Genomic DNA, 14,511 nt, shown 5'->3' on the forward strand with positions numbered 1-14,511 from the left:
CCCCTTTTCTGAATCATTTTTGGCCACTATAGGTGTGGCAGGGTATACTCAGACATGAGTCCCTTGCTCACTGCTCCATCAGGATTCAAGCAAGCCGAGCCGACGAGGCTGAAATGCCAGAAACCGGTCCCCGGTAGCTTGTCTCCTTTCTGGTGAAGAATTGGCTTGGTAGTTGGGTCTGCCCTGTTCCCATGATGCACTGGGCCAGGGACAGACTAATTTGCATATAGCCAGGTTCTGAGCTGGGATGGGGCAGTGAGCTAAATAACGGTGATGGATCAAGCCCTGATCTTTCAACTGGGTAAGAGTGGTCTGCTTAATTCAGACACTCTGTTCATCACCACCCCCTTTTCTGAATCGTTTTTGGCCACTATAGGTGTGGCAGGGTATACTCAGACATGAGTCCCTTGCTCACTGCTCCATCAGGATTCAAGCAAGCCGGGCCGACGAGGCTGAAATGCCAGAAACCGGTCCCCGGTAGCTTGTCTCCTTTCTGGTGAAGAATTGGCTTGGTAGTTTGGTCTGCCCTGTTCCCATGATGCACTGGGCCAGGGACAGACTAATTTGCATATAGCCAGGTTCTGAGCTGGGATGGGTCGTGAGGCCTATATAATATAGGCCGCATGCACATTGTAACCTATATACCACATTTGTGGTGTTGCAGATACTAAATCGCGAGAGGAACCAATCCCATCCAGAAACCAATGTGACACTGGTAGTCTTTTTTGTGATTGAACAGACTGAGCACATGCCACATGGAAAATGGCCCTTAGGAAGTATACTGTCCCTATATGTAATGTAAGGAGCATTTCTACCGCGCAGCTTCCACTCCAAGGAGTATCTTGGCGCATTGCACAACTCAGATGGAGGAGTTGGAAAAGGAAAAAGATGAGCTCTGATTTCTGATCACACATTACACTAGAGTCCTACAAATGGCATCGGGCAATGAGAAAATCCAAGTTTTCAATGCCTTTCTGAAGGGGGCTTCTTAAGAAAAGGACCGTAGAAAAAGAGGAAGTTTGTTCCAAGCTTTTGACCCGAGTACAAAGAGGGATTTGCCACCCCTTGTAACTAGTTTAAAATGAGGGAGGGAAAGTAGATTCTGACCTGCAGATCTCAGACTTCGCGATGGAAAATATCTTTTAAACCCCTTATATAGATAGGTAGGGCCTCGTTGGTGGAAGGCCCGAAAGGTAATTAAAAGAAGTTTAAACAAAATTCTTTTACCTATTGGCAGCCAGTGAAGAGTGTTTAGGGCTGCTGAGGCTGACGATTTACGAGGCAGGCGTAAAACAAGGCGGGCTGCCGCGTTTTGGACCATCTGTAATTTGTGGAGAACAGATTTATTAGCTCCAACGTATAATCCGTTACAGTAGTCCAGCCTAGAACTTATTAAGGCCACTGCGACTGTTTTTCTCGCCGATAAGGGAAGAAGATCAAAAAATGTCCTTAGTGCCTTAATGATTTGAAAGCACGTGCCTGCTACTGCTACAGCCTGGGGTTTGAAGGATAGTTGATTGTCAAATTTCATGCCCAAATTGCGAGCAGATGCAATTGTATTAGGGGGCACTTCAGCATCCGAAGGCCAGCATGCCATTGGGGAAAAAAGATTATCATTCCCAAAGGGAAGGATCTCAGTTTTTCCGGTGTTACATTTTAAATGGTTATTAGTCATCCATTTAAAGATTGCTGCAAGGCAGTCCCTGAGATCTTCCTCGGCACCTGGATGCTCCTTATCCAACACCAAGATCAGTTGGGTATCGTCAGCGTATGAAATAGAACTGATCTTGAAAGACGCGATCAGTTTCATCAGAGGTTCCATATATAGGTTGAAAAGAACAGGGCTCAAACTAGAGCCCTGCGGCACCCCTGAGCTGACGTTTTTGGCCTCAGATTGGTAAGGTCCTAAAACTGTTATTTGGTGTCTGTTGGTAAGGAAATTCCTACACCAGGCCAACACCTGTCCCCCTACCCCTGCGGCAGCCAACCGGTCCACTAAGATGTTATGAGAGATCGTATCAAAGGCTGCCGACAGGTCGAGTATAGGGCAGCCCCGGGTGTGGACCAGTTTGTCCTTGAGATAGCTAGAACGTTTAAATGCAAATCTGGGGGGGGGGCATATTAAAGTTGTTATTAGATAGTAATGCCCAATGTTTTCGTATAGATTGATGTATTTTTGTACTCAACGGATCAAACGTCATAACCACTGGTACACATTCCTGTTTTGCTCTGTCATCCTTTTTTAGTAGGACACTTCTCGTGTGTTTAGAGCCCTTTTTCTAGCATTCTTAATGATCTTCATAGGATAATGTCTCTCCTGCAACTTTTTTCCGTGTTGCATGTGCTCAGTCTGTTCACTCACAAAAAAGACTACCAGTGTCACATTGGTTTCTGGATGGAATTGGTTCCTCTCGCGATTTAGTAACTGCAGCACCACAAATGTGGTATATAGGTTACAATGTGCATGCGGCCTATATTATATAGGCCTCACGACTAGAAAGATCAAAACGAGAATCCAGGAACATCTAAGTACTATAAGAGCAGGCAAATTGACAACTAAATTAGTGAAACATTGCCACAATACCAAACATGATTTCACGTGGGTATTACTCGAAACAGTGAAGGGATGGAACATTGAGAAGATCCTTTTCTCCAAAAAAGCCCGGTGGATTTTTAATGAGAAAACTGATCAAATGGGGCTTAACGAACTTATCGAGTGGAATAAAGTGAGTTAATTAATCTGTTCCCCTTCAGTTGCTTGTTGGAACTGCAGAACCAGTGGCTTTCTAGAGATGTGGTCGAGCATGAATGAGACTAAATGGTCAGTGTAATGGAAATTAACAATCTAACAGCATATAGGCTCTCTACTACCGCCCGCACACTGACGTCAGAATCTTTACACAACACATTCATGTAGTATAGATGATGGTGATAACTAAGTTAAACTCAACAGATTCACCACTGGGGTACACCTATGTTTTTGACTAAAATGTCCTTTGTTAACCGGTGCCCCTTAAATTGATTAATACCGTAATAGTTGACAATATACTAGCCTCTAAGAGGGTGATGAACAACTTTAAGGATGTTCGTTTTTCAAACAGTAAAGATGGCATACTCGCAAAAATTACATACTAACATAAGAGGACTTTAAGTCCGGTATTAATGAGATGATGATAGATGGGGGTTCTAAAACAGTTGAATACTTGGTTTAAACGTTATTGTGCCTCATAATAACTGAATTCCTTGAAAATACAGAAAAAACGAAAGGGGCTTGATAAGGTTACGGGGCTCGTTCGTATATAAAAAACTACACTCTCTCTAGATTAAATTCCCCAAAGCAAGATGGCGGATTCCGCGATTGGGGCATGATATTAAGTAAATCCCTATCCCAATCTAAGATGGCGGACCCGTTCTTGCGTGATTACGCGAGGAGCCGCGTTATCTGTAATATAAATGAAGATAGCAGCGAGGACACCGCGCAGAGGGAGACAACACGCTCCGTGTTGCCTGGGCGGTAAGGAGGTGGTAGCGTGGGTACTGGCAGTCATTTGTGACTGGTGTTGTAGATTTATGATGCATATCAGCCGACTTTGAAAGAGATTAGCCGATAGACGACCGAGAATGAAGTTGTGTTGATATCGAAAGACATGCCCAGTTGGTATGGTGGCGGTGTCGCTGTGTCAAAGTGTTGTCAACAAGAGATAGCTGTTGTTAGGAGGGACCTAGGAGCAGTACCTAACAGCGCGCTATTTTTCTGCAGATACAAGTGACTATAGAAGCATTGGTTTGCCTAGAAGGGTCTCACGCGAGGAAACTTGTTTTAATTCGTGAACCTCATAGCTGGTAGGCTACATCGTGGCTTACAGAGGGTAAATATACTAAAGATAGTGCAAATGGTGTCTCTAAATATGGCAACGAGACTTACACCTACACATTAGGACTGTGTGTTTTATCTCATTTTGTTTTATTTGGTTGACAGTTTTTTAGATTGATGTGTCCAATATATGGTGCTGTGGCAAAAAAGCTTGGCCCTGAAGAACTTGCACAAAGCATATAAAGCAGAGAAACATGTTGGCATCCAACAGTGGTATGCATACATAGCAACCGATACTGTTTTTTAGTTTAAGTGGGTTCACTGAGCAAAAGAATAAAAGTTGTTGTGCATTGAGTGAATCCCTTCAATTTTAACTTTACCACACTGTGAGGTGTGACTAATCTTTGCACTTCACCCTATGCACCTTTACATCACTTACACTCTTTCTTTTGGACACCTTTTCTGTTAGGGCGTCATGACCGCCGATGATGATAACAATGGGCTCATCTGGTGAGTATCTACCAGTGGCCCGCTTGGTGGTACGCACGTGAGGGGTCATTTCGCCCGTTTCACTTTTTTCACATAAGTTAGTGTATGAATGGGACTGAATAGTTGAAAGTGGTATGCATACGAGTCCCTGATTTCTTAAAACACTGTAAACAAAGTGTGGGAAAAGGGTTTTATGGTATACAAATTTAAATACTACTGAACAGAGTATAACGAAGGGTATGTAGAAAACTACAAACCTTCATGCAGACTACGATAAGGAGATACGATAAATTAGGATCTCTGTAGTCTTAGGACCCTGGTCTTTTTGTAGTTTGTAACTCTTTGAGTGGAGGGCGACCAGGGTTCTTTCCCCTCTTTGCTCCTATTTTGATTGTGTCTACCTAATGTGTGCCAAAACCAATAACTATTTGTTGTTCAATTCTGCAGCATAAAAGACCTGATGCTACATCTGTGCCACGACTCAGATGGGTAGTCTTGGATGACTGTGCATTAATACGCTTTCTTAAGTAATGCACAAAACAAACGGAATTGCCTGTAATAAATGTTAGAAATATTGCCCGCAACACTGGCATATAAATGTTTCACTCAGAATTGCACAATTTAATAAAGTGTGGAAGCTGGGATTCATATAAACTTATCCTGCTGGGTTGGCTGCCGAGGCATATAACTTTGTGTATCAACTACTTCTCCCCCAATTCCACCTGTAAACTTTCTGTGGCATCATTGTTGTGAACCGAGAGCCTGTAGCATCCCATGTACCTAAAGTGAAGTCATGCCATAAAACAAAAGGCTAGGTGATGCCCATGGATCCATGTGAGGACATTGCTGGGTCCTTATTTCATTTATTGTGTTTACAACACGTGCCTGCTCTCAGACCATGAGGAGGGAAAGTCCAGGGGCCTTATTTATGAAGGCCTTGCGCCGCCGGTACGTCACTTTTTCCCATTTTAAAAGTGACGCACCGGCGGCGCAAGGCCTTCATAAATAAGGCCCCAGGTTTGGCTGAAACCCTAACCTGGGGCCTTAAAAACACTCATTTAACTGAAGAGACAGCTCTGTTTTAGCGGCACTAATTGAGAGATTAAAGAGGCCACACTGTCTGTGAGCAGCACGTACAGGCAGCACAGCCATGCACTCAATGGCAGGGTGAGCAAGTGACGCCACAGTAGCAGGTGAGGGCTGGGGCTACGTGTGAGCTTGCGAGACCCTGGCTGTCATTACATGCTCCTTTCATGCTTTTCCCAGCAAATGTGCCTCCCGAGGAATTACAAAAAGCAGATATGGTGCCGATTCCGTGCCCGATAATTTTCACGGGCCGCATGGAATGACCTCGTGAGTTGCAAGTTGCCCGCGGGCCGTTCTTTGAGTACTATCGGCGTATACTAAATATAGGACTCATCCTAAACTATGCCTATCACGTATCACAAAAAGGTGGCAAAGGGTCCAGTATTTCCCCATGCTTGTCTTACAAACAGAAGAGATGGAGGACAAAAAGTGCACAAGGAGTGGCAGAAAATAAAATACCGGAAGAGTTTACAAACCATATACAGTTAGAAGAGACCATACTCAGCGGAGTGCATTTTCCACTTCCAGCAAAAGATAGAGACGTTATATGACCGGCATGTGCATGCCTGGTATCATTACTGTGGTGAAAAAGTAAAGAGAAATCAAAGAAGAACTCTACCTTTTGCTGAGCCAGGTGCATAATAATTAAGGCTTCAAGTTTTCCTTTTTTTCAACTGATTTTTACAGATTAATACAGACATAAATATGGAAAAATAAAGGGAGAAATGTTTAAAAAAAAGTACCATAAAAACAGGATACCTAATAATGATTGATTGCTGTTAGATATGTACTGGTGCTTTTGGTTCAGTCTACCTATGGACTTTTTGGGGTGTACAATTTTAGAGGTTCTCTGCACCCATAGTTATACAGCCTCAGCTTTAACTATAACATACTGGCGGTCGCAAGTAGGTAGATATAGTTAGGATCTAGTTTCTATAGACAAAGAGAGACTCATTTACGAGGCCCCTTGCGCCACTGGGGCGTTACTTTTATTGACACTCCTTTGCTCCTGTGCTGGCCCCTATTTACAAGGGCAGGCAAAGCCACTCTTCATGGCTTTTTACAGCCTTGTAAATATGGTCACCTTTCACGCAGTAATCTGCATAAGAGGGGCGCTCCAAGGGTGTTGCTGTTGGTGTTCACAGGCAGCACTCATGGAATCTGATGCATTCCCAGATTTACATGGTTTTGTATGGGAATGCAGCAGATTCCTACACCTCCCCAGGTGAGGCGCAAAAAGTAGAAATACCTTTTTTTCTCCTTTTTCTGTGTGTGCTACATTCTGCAAAAAAAAAAAGAGGAAAATTCTAATTGTGATTGTTTATGTGCAGGAAGGTGTGCCTTTCTGCACAAAAATAATCATCCCTGCAATGCAGGCTCCTCTGCACCATGGCGCAAGGGTGCCTGCATTGGCGCATGGCAGCCTATTGTGTGCTAGTGCGGGGGAAAAGGACAGGAATACACAGTATCTCATAAATACAGTGCATTCCTGCCATTTTCTTTTAATGCAGGGCAGCACAGCAAGAGTCCTTGCGGCGTTGCCCTGCACCAAAACCTAGTAATTGCTAATAACGTTGACACTGTTAGGTGAATCGTCATGAACACATTTTTCCCCATGCAGTTTCTAAGACGTTTTTTAAACACAACACAGTCCGAACCACTGAACTGCATTACACCAAATTTGTCAGGAAGCTAGATCTTCGTCCAGAATAGAGGGCTTTTTGTAATTTGGCCACAGTTAAACAGAGCACCATTGCGATCTGGCTGGACTGCAGCGTAATAGCCCTTCATTGTCACAGAACAACGAATATAGACATTCTATTATATATTAGCTAAGTCACCTCTATAAGGTTCCTTGTATGTTCACTGAGCTGCTTGATGTATCAAAATATGACATTTTAGTCATTACCACAATATGTCCTTTTTGTGAACATTCTACAAATCGGGTTTCTGGTTGGCAGAGGTATGCACCCTGTCAAAGCAGGAATCACAATCCTAGTCAGGGTAAGTCAGAAACACCCTTTAAATTAGCCTTTGCTCACCTTCTGGTAGCTTGGCACAGAGCAGGCAGGCTTCACTTAAGAGGCAATATGTAAAGTATTTGTGCAACACTTCAAACAAAAAAGCTGTGAAAACACCACAAAGAGACTCTACACCAGTTTAGGCAAGTAGATTATCATTTTATAGCAAGACCAATATGACAAAGATCCAATAAGTAGAAGTCGATATATGAATTTGTAAAGATCAAAGGTAAAATCAGCGCGTAGAAGCAGGAAGGCCCTATGGTAGTTATCTGGTCACACTGGACTGGGGCAAAGTCAAGAGTTCAGGCTGAACACAATGGAGAGTGGGCTGGATACTAGAGCCCCACAACGCCTGCTGAACAAAGTACCTTGATCCTGGATGCAACAGCAAGATGCAGGGCACAGTCAGTGTTGATCCTTGTAGTCGAAGTGATGGGATGATTTTCTCCACACAATGATGGTGACGCACCAGTTATGAAGCTAAAGACCCAAAGCTAAGATAGGTTGGTTCAGAAGCAGATGCGCTGGGTTTCTCCATGCAGTTGAGGAATGCATAAATCTTCTCACACTGCAGCGGTGTGCTGCAGCAGTTCCAATGCATCTGTTCTTGAGGCAATGAGCTGCTTCAGAGTGCGATGTGCCAGGTCTGTTCCCTCAACAGCATTGATGTGTCAGTTCTACTTCATGCAGCAGAGGATGCATCATTTCCATTGGAGCAAGCACCTGGAACCACTTCCAAAGGTCCAGGCACAGGACCAGAAGGTGAGCCTTTGATATCCCTGAGCTTTAAAAGAGGAGGCAAGCCAGCATGCAATTGGAGATAACTCTGACTTCAAATTAAGAGTCCAGTTCTTCTTCAGCATGGGCACGCAGTAGCAGGCAGCACAGCAGATAAGCACATCTTCCAGAGCAGCAGTCCGGTAGAGTGTCAGTCCTTGGTAGAAGCTCAGCAGTCCTTATTTCTGGCAGAGTTTCTTCACAGGTCCAGAAGTGTCTATTTGGTGGAGTCAGAGACCCAGCACTTATACTCAGTTGTGCCTTTGAAGTGAAGTTGACTATAAAGAGGGGCTCTGAAGTGTACAGAGGTCCCTTCTTCACAGCTCTAGCTCCAGACTCACTACAGGGGGGGTAATCAACACATTGTGCAGGGCAGAACACAGACCATTCAGGTGTAAGTGTCAGCTCCTCCCTCCCATCCTGCCCACGATGAGCCATTAGTATGTAGATTCACACCCAGTCATAGCTCACCTTCCTTTGTGTTTGGCTGTCTAGAAGGAATGCAGGGGGTTAGCAGTCACCTACCCCAGATGTGTATTCCAGGGACAGGCAGAAGGCACCAAATGACATAGGTAAGCTGATGAGAACTTTCTAAAAGTGGCCTTTTCAGAATTACAATTTAAAATCCGACTTCACCATAAATTGTGATTTTAAATTGTGATTCCAGAGATACCAAACATGGGAGTCCAATCTCTTCCCAATTGGAATTGATACTTATAAAATGTAATAAGGTAATCGCAATGTAATCATACGGGAGAGATAGGCCTTGCAGTAGTAAAAAATGAATTTAAGAGTTTTTTACTACTAGGACATGTAGAACTTAAAAGTAAATGTCCTACTTTTTAAATACACCCTGCCCTTGGGCTGCCCAGGGCCCACCTCAGGAGTGACATATATGTATTAAAAAGTAAGGTTTGGGCCTGGCAAGAGGGTTAACTTGCCAGGTCAACATGGTATTTTAAAACTGCACACTTGAGCTTTGCAACGTCAGGTCTGAGACATGTTTAAAAGGGCTACTTAAGTGTCTAGCACAATTTACAGGCCCTAGGCATATGTTGAGCATTTCACTAGGGGCTTATAAGTAAATTAAATGTGCCAATTGTGACCATGTTTAGGGGAGAAAGTACCTGCAATTTAGCACTAGTAAAAAGTGATAAAGTGCTCAGAGTCCTAAAGCCAATAAAAAAGAGTTCAGAAAAGAAGGAGGAGGAAGGCAAAAGGTTTGAGGTAACCCTTCAGATAGGGCCGTTTTCCAAAAGAACAGTTGTAAAAAACATTACGGGCCAGATGTAGGTACATTTTATTTACCGATTCTAAAATACCGACTCATACCGAATCGGTATTTCAGAATCGGAAAATGAGATGTAGGTAAAAAATCGGTAAAAATTACCGATTCGGAATCACTCGGAATCTGAAATCTGTATTTACCGAATCGGTATTTACCGAGTCGGTAAACACCGATTCGGTAAATACCGAATCGGAAATTTGAAACTGACAAACATGTGAGCTTTGAACCAATCAGGAACTCCAACCACACCCAGACCCAAAGGTACAGTGGAATCAACCAATCAGAATCAAGCACCCCTCCCCAGTACCTGGGAGTGGCCACGCCCATGCAGGTGCAGAAACCAACAGTCAGGAGAGCAGGAGGACAGACTGAGGAGCAGGCTTCCCTGAGCTTACCTGTACATCACCATGGAGAGTCAGGATGGACAGAGGGATGCTGCTGAGCGCAAAAGAAAATTGAAATTCAGCCCTGAAGAACTGCAGGTGCTTGTTGCAGAGGTTGTCAGACATTACAGCAAGATCTTTGGTAAACGATCACTGCATGTTGCTGAGTCCATCAAGCGCACTACCTGGATTGACATACAAGGAAAGGTAAATGCCATTGGTGTCACCCACCGTGAAATAGACGATTTGAAAAAAAGGTGGTATGATCTTCGCATCATTATAAAAAAGAAACTAGCTGCCCACCGCAAAGAAGCTGCAGCACCAGGGGGAGGAAGAAACCGAGCACCACGACTCCCCGACATTGAGGAGCTGGTGGAATCTACCCTTGAGCCTGAATCCATCAACGGCATTGGGGACGCTGACAGCTCCGCAAGAGCTGCAAAGAAACAAAGTAAGATGCATGTACATTGTCATTAACCCATTTACCTATTCCCCTTACACACTCTGTGTGCCTACATCACACTCCAGAACAGGTTTTACCAATGGCCAGCAATGCATCATGGGAAATGTAGTCATAGGTAGATACCTCTATGCAGTCAGCATACCATACAGCAAGGGATGCAACACACTACTAGCCTAAGCAAATGAGGGACAGGCAAATGTGCGATAGTAGTGTGTTTAATCAAGAGACACAGGTGAACTACTCCACTGACACAATGTCCATGTCTGTCCACAGGAGAGTCATTGCACAGCACAGCAAAGGATAGGGAGAAGAGGAGGGAAGAAGCTGGTCCCAGCACAGTACACGGAGGGAAGGACAAAGAGCAGGCAGCCAATCCACCTGAGGATACAACACCACCACAGCCACAGTCTCCTCTTTTATTTGGTAGTCAGGAGTCAGGAGCGGCTGCACAGTCCCCCACCCCGACAACTCCGTCCCCAGTGCTGGAAAGGGCAAGGCGGCTTGATGTGCCCCCTCCCCGCATACTGGAAACATCTGAGGAGGAAGAGGATGAGGGTGACATGGCCATCAACCCACTAGAGTCAGCCGACGCTGAGCAGCTGGCCACTCCTAGAGCTGTGCGGGCCAGTGTCCGAGGACGAAGGTCACGGGAGGCAGCTGAAGAGCATCACGGTCAGGGGGTCTTCTGCGGTCTGGAGGTCACCATGGTCAAAGTCCAGAGTCTGCAGGCGAAAGCAATGATGGGTGATCAGAGGCAGGCACGCACCACCAACAACAAGCTGGATGACATAGGCAAGGGCATAGGAGACATTTCTGAGAGCATGCAGTCAATGGCATCTGGCATTACAGACATGACACAGTGCATGACTGTCCTGTGCGACAAGTTGGACAGGGACCATTTGGAGAGGCGCAATGCTTGTGTTGATGTGCGGCAGCAGACAAAAGCCCTAAACAGATTTGCGACTGCAACCTCCCTGCTGTGCAGACGGTCAGTGGCGATGCAGGATGCTATTGTTCAGTGCTGCACCAATTTATCTGTGGGAATGGCCAGAGTGACCTCTGCCATGGAGCTCATGCTCGCACAACAGACTGGCACTCGAGGCGACACATATGTGGGTGAAAGTGAGGAGTCCACCAGCAGGAGTGGCGCAAGCACTCCTGTACCAGAAATACAAAGGAGCGGCAGGCGTCATGTGACAGAGACAGGCCATACCGAGAACCTTGACACACAGCCACATCAGTCCCACCCTGTGATCCGTGGACGTAAACATTGACTATGCCCTCCACCCAAGGAACAGGTCACGGTGGTGTTAACCGTGACCACACAGTCATGGACATTTATATTTCGTTTAACCATTGTGTTGTATCATTGCACTTGCGTAGTGAAAAGTGAAAATTAAACTACGTACGTCATAATCTTTGCCTGTCTGTGTCTCATTACTCACTCAGAAATATTGCTGTGTGTCCTCCGCCCTTCTCAGTCTCCCATCTGTTGCAGGTGCCGCTACTGTACCATGGGCCTCTGCCAGTTCTGTGTCATCATCAATGTCCTCATGATGTGTGAGCTCCAAGAAGAACTGCAGAGCCCTCGAGAAAACCTGGCGCACAGACCCAACACCAGACAACATGACTGCCCTCAAGCTCGCCACCCGAAAACACCACCAGCTGATCCGCGCCACCAAGAAAACCGCATTCAAGGAACGACTGGACAACAACGCACACAACAGCAAGGAACTCTTCAACATCGTGAAAGAGCTCTCCAACCCCAACGCTGGAAACAACGACATCACCCCTTCGCAAGACCTCTGCAACTCCCTCGCCTCCTACTTCCACAACAAGATCGCGGACATACACAACAGCTTCAGCACTCAACCAACGCACGCCACGACCGAACCACCGCCCCCCACCACCACCCTCCACGCCTGGACCCCGATCAGCACCGAAGACACCATCCGCACGATGAACTCCATCCACTCCGGATCTCCGACAGACCCCTGCCCTCACCACGTCTTCAACAAGGCCGATGCTGTCATCGCACCCCACCTGCGGGACATCATCAACACCTCCTTCGACATCGCCACCTTCCCGGAGAGCTGGAAGCACGCCGAACTCAGCGCTCTACTCAAGAAACCATCAGCAGACCCCACCGACCTCAAGAACTACCGCCCCATCTCGCTGCTCCCGTTTCCGGCCAAAGTCATCGAGAAGACCGTCAACAAGCAACTGGCCGCCTTCCTCGAGACGAACGGATCCCTCGACCTCTCGCAGTCTGGCTTCCGGGCCAACCACAGCACCGAGACCGCCCTGATCGCAGCCACAGACGACATCCGAGCCCTGCTCGACAACGGAGAAACAGCGGCCCTCATCCTCCTGGACCTCTCCGCGGCCTTCGACACTGTCTGCCACCGCACCCTAGTGCAGCGCCTCAGCAACGTCGGAATCCAGGAGAAGGCACTGGAGTGGATCACCTCCTTCCTCACCGGAAGGACACAGAGAGTCCGCCTCCCCCCGTTCAGATCCGAGGCCACCGAAGTCATCTGCGGCGTTCCTCAAGGCTCCTCGCTCAGCCCAACTCTCTTCAACGTCTACATGAGCCCCCTCGCAGCCATCGCACGCCAGCACAACCTGAACATCATCTCCTACGCCGACGACACCCAGCTGATCCTCTCCCTCACTAACGACCCCGCCACCGCCAGAGCCAACCTGCACGAAGGGATGACAGAAGTAGCCAAATGGATGTCGAACAGCCGCCTGAAACTGAACTCAGACAAGACGGAAGTCCTCATCCTGGGATCCTCACCCTCCGCCTGGGACGACTCCTGGTGGCCCCCCGCCCTGGGCAGCGCACCCAAACCAACTGACCACGCACGCAACCTGGGCTTCATCCTGGACTCCTCCCTCTCCATGACCAGACAAGTCAACGCCGTCTCCTCGTCGTGCTTCCACATCCTGCGAATGCTACGCAAGATCTTCCGATGGATCCCCACCGAGACCAGGAAGACGGTCACCCAGGCCCTCGTTACCAGCCGTCTGGACTACGGCAACTCCCTCTACGCTGGAACCACCGCCAAACTCCAGAAGAGACTCCAGCGGATCCAGAACACCTCTGCACGACTCATCCTGGACATCCCCCGCCGAAGCCACATCTCCGGACACCTGAGAGACCTGCACTGGCTCCCGGTCAACAAGAGAATCACCTTCCGGCTCCTCACCCACGCACACAAAGCCCTACACAACCAAGGACCAGGATACCTCAACAGCCGCCTCAACTTCTACGCTCCCACGCGCCAGCTTCGATCGACCAGCCACGCCCTCGCCGCCGTCCCCCGCATCCGAAGAGCCACCACAGGAGGAAGGTCCTTCTCCTACCTGGCCGCCAAGACTTGGAACTCCCTGCCGACCCACCTCCGCCTGACCCAGGACCACCTCGCCTTCAGGAAGCAGCTCAAGACCTGGCTATTCGAGCAGTAGCGGACCCCCCCCCCCAGCGCCTTGAGACCCTCCGGGTGAGTAGTGCGCTATACAAATGCTCTGATTGATTGATTGATTGATTGATTGATTGATCTCCACCTCTGTGCCTTCCTTGGTGATGAGATTGTGTAACATTGCACAGGTTGCAATGATTTTGCAGCACAGGATTGGAGTGTACTGGCGTGCACCTCCGCTCTTGAACGAAACCTGCTCTTGAGTAGTCCAAATGTGCGCTCTACAACGTTGCGTGTGGATCTGTGTGCCACATTGTACCGCCTTTCACTCCTGGTGTATGAATTGAGGTAGGGGGTAAGCACAAAGGACCGCAGGGCATATGCACTGTCGCCTAGGGGGGAGAAAGATTGACATTAGTTGCATGTACATGATACATTGATCTGCTGTGGGTGTCAGGGTGTATCAATGTCATTTACCTAGCAGGTATCCGTTTCCAAATTCTCCTGCAACTAGGCGTGTGTATATTCAACTGTTCTGGAATATGTACGAATCATGGGTACTCCCAGGGAATTTCGCAACGATGTCTGTGATAATGTTGCCAGCGTTGCATATGACCTGTACATTGATAGAGTGTGTTGACTTGCGGTTCCTGTATATGTGTTCTGTGGCTGCAGGTGGACAGAGTGGTACGTAGGTGCCATCTATGCAGCCTATCACGTGAGGGAAGTGTGCCAGTTGATAGAAATCAGTCTTGGTTTTTG

This window comes from Lissotriton helveticus, chromosome 2_1 (genome assembly GCF_964261635.1).
Source record: "Lissotriton helveticus chromosome 2_1, aLisHel1.1, whole genome shotgun sequence".
Lineage (NCBI taxonomy): Eukaryota > Metazoa > Chordata > Amphibia > Caudata > Salamandridae > Lissotriton > Lissotriton helveticus.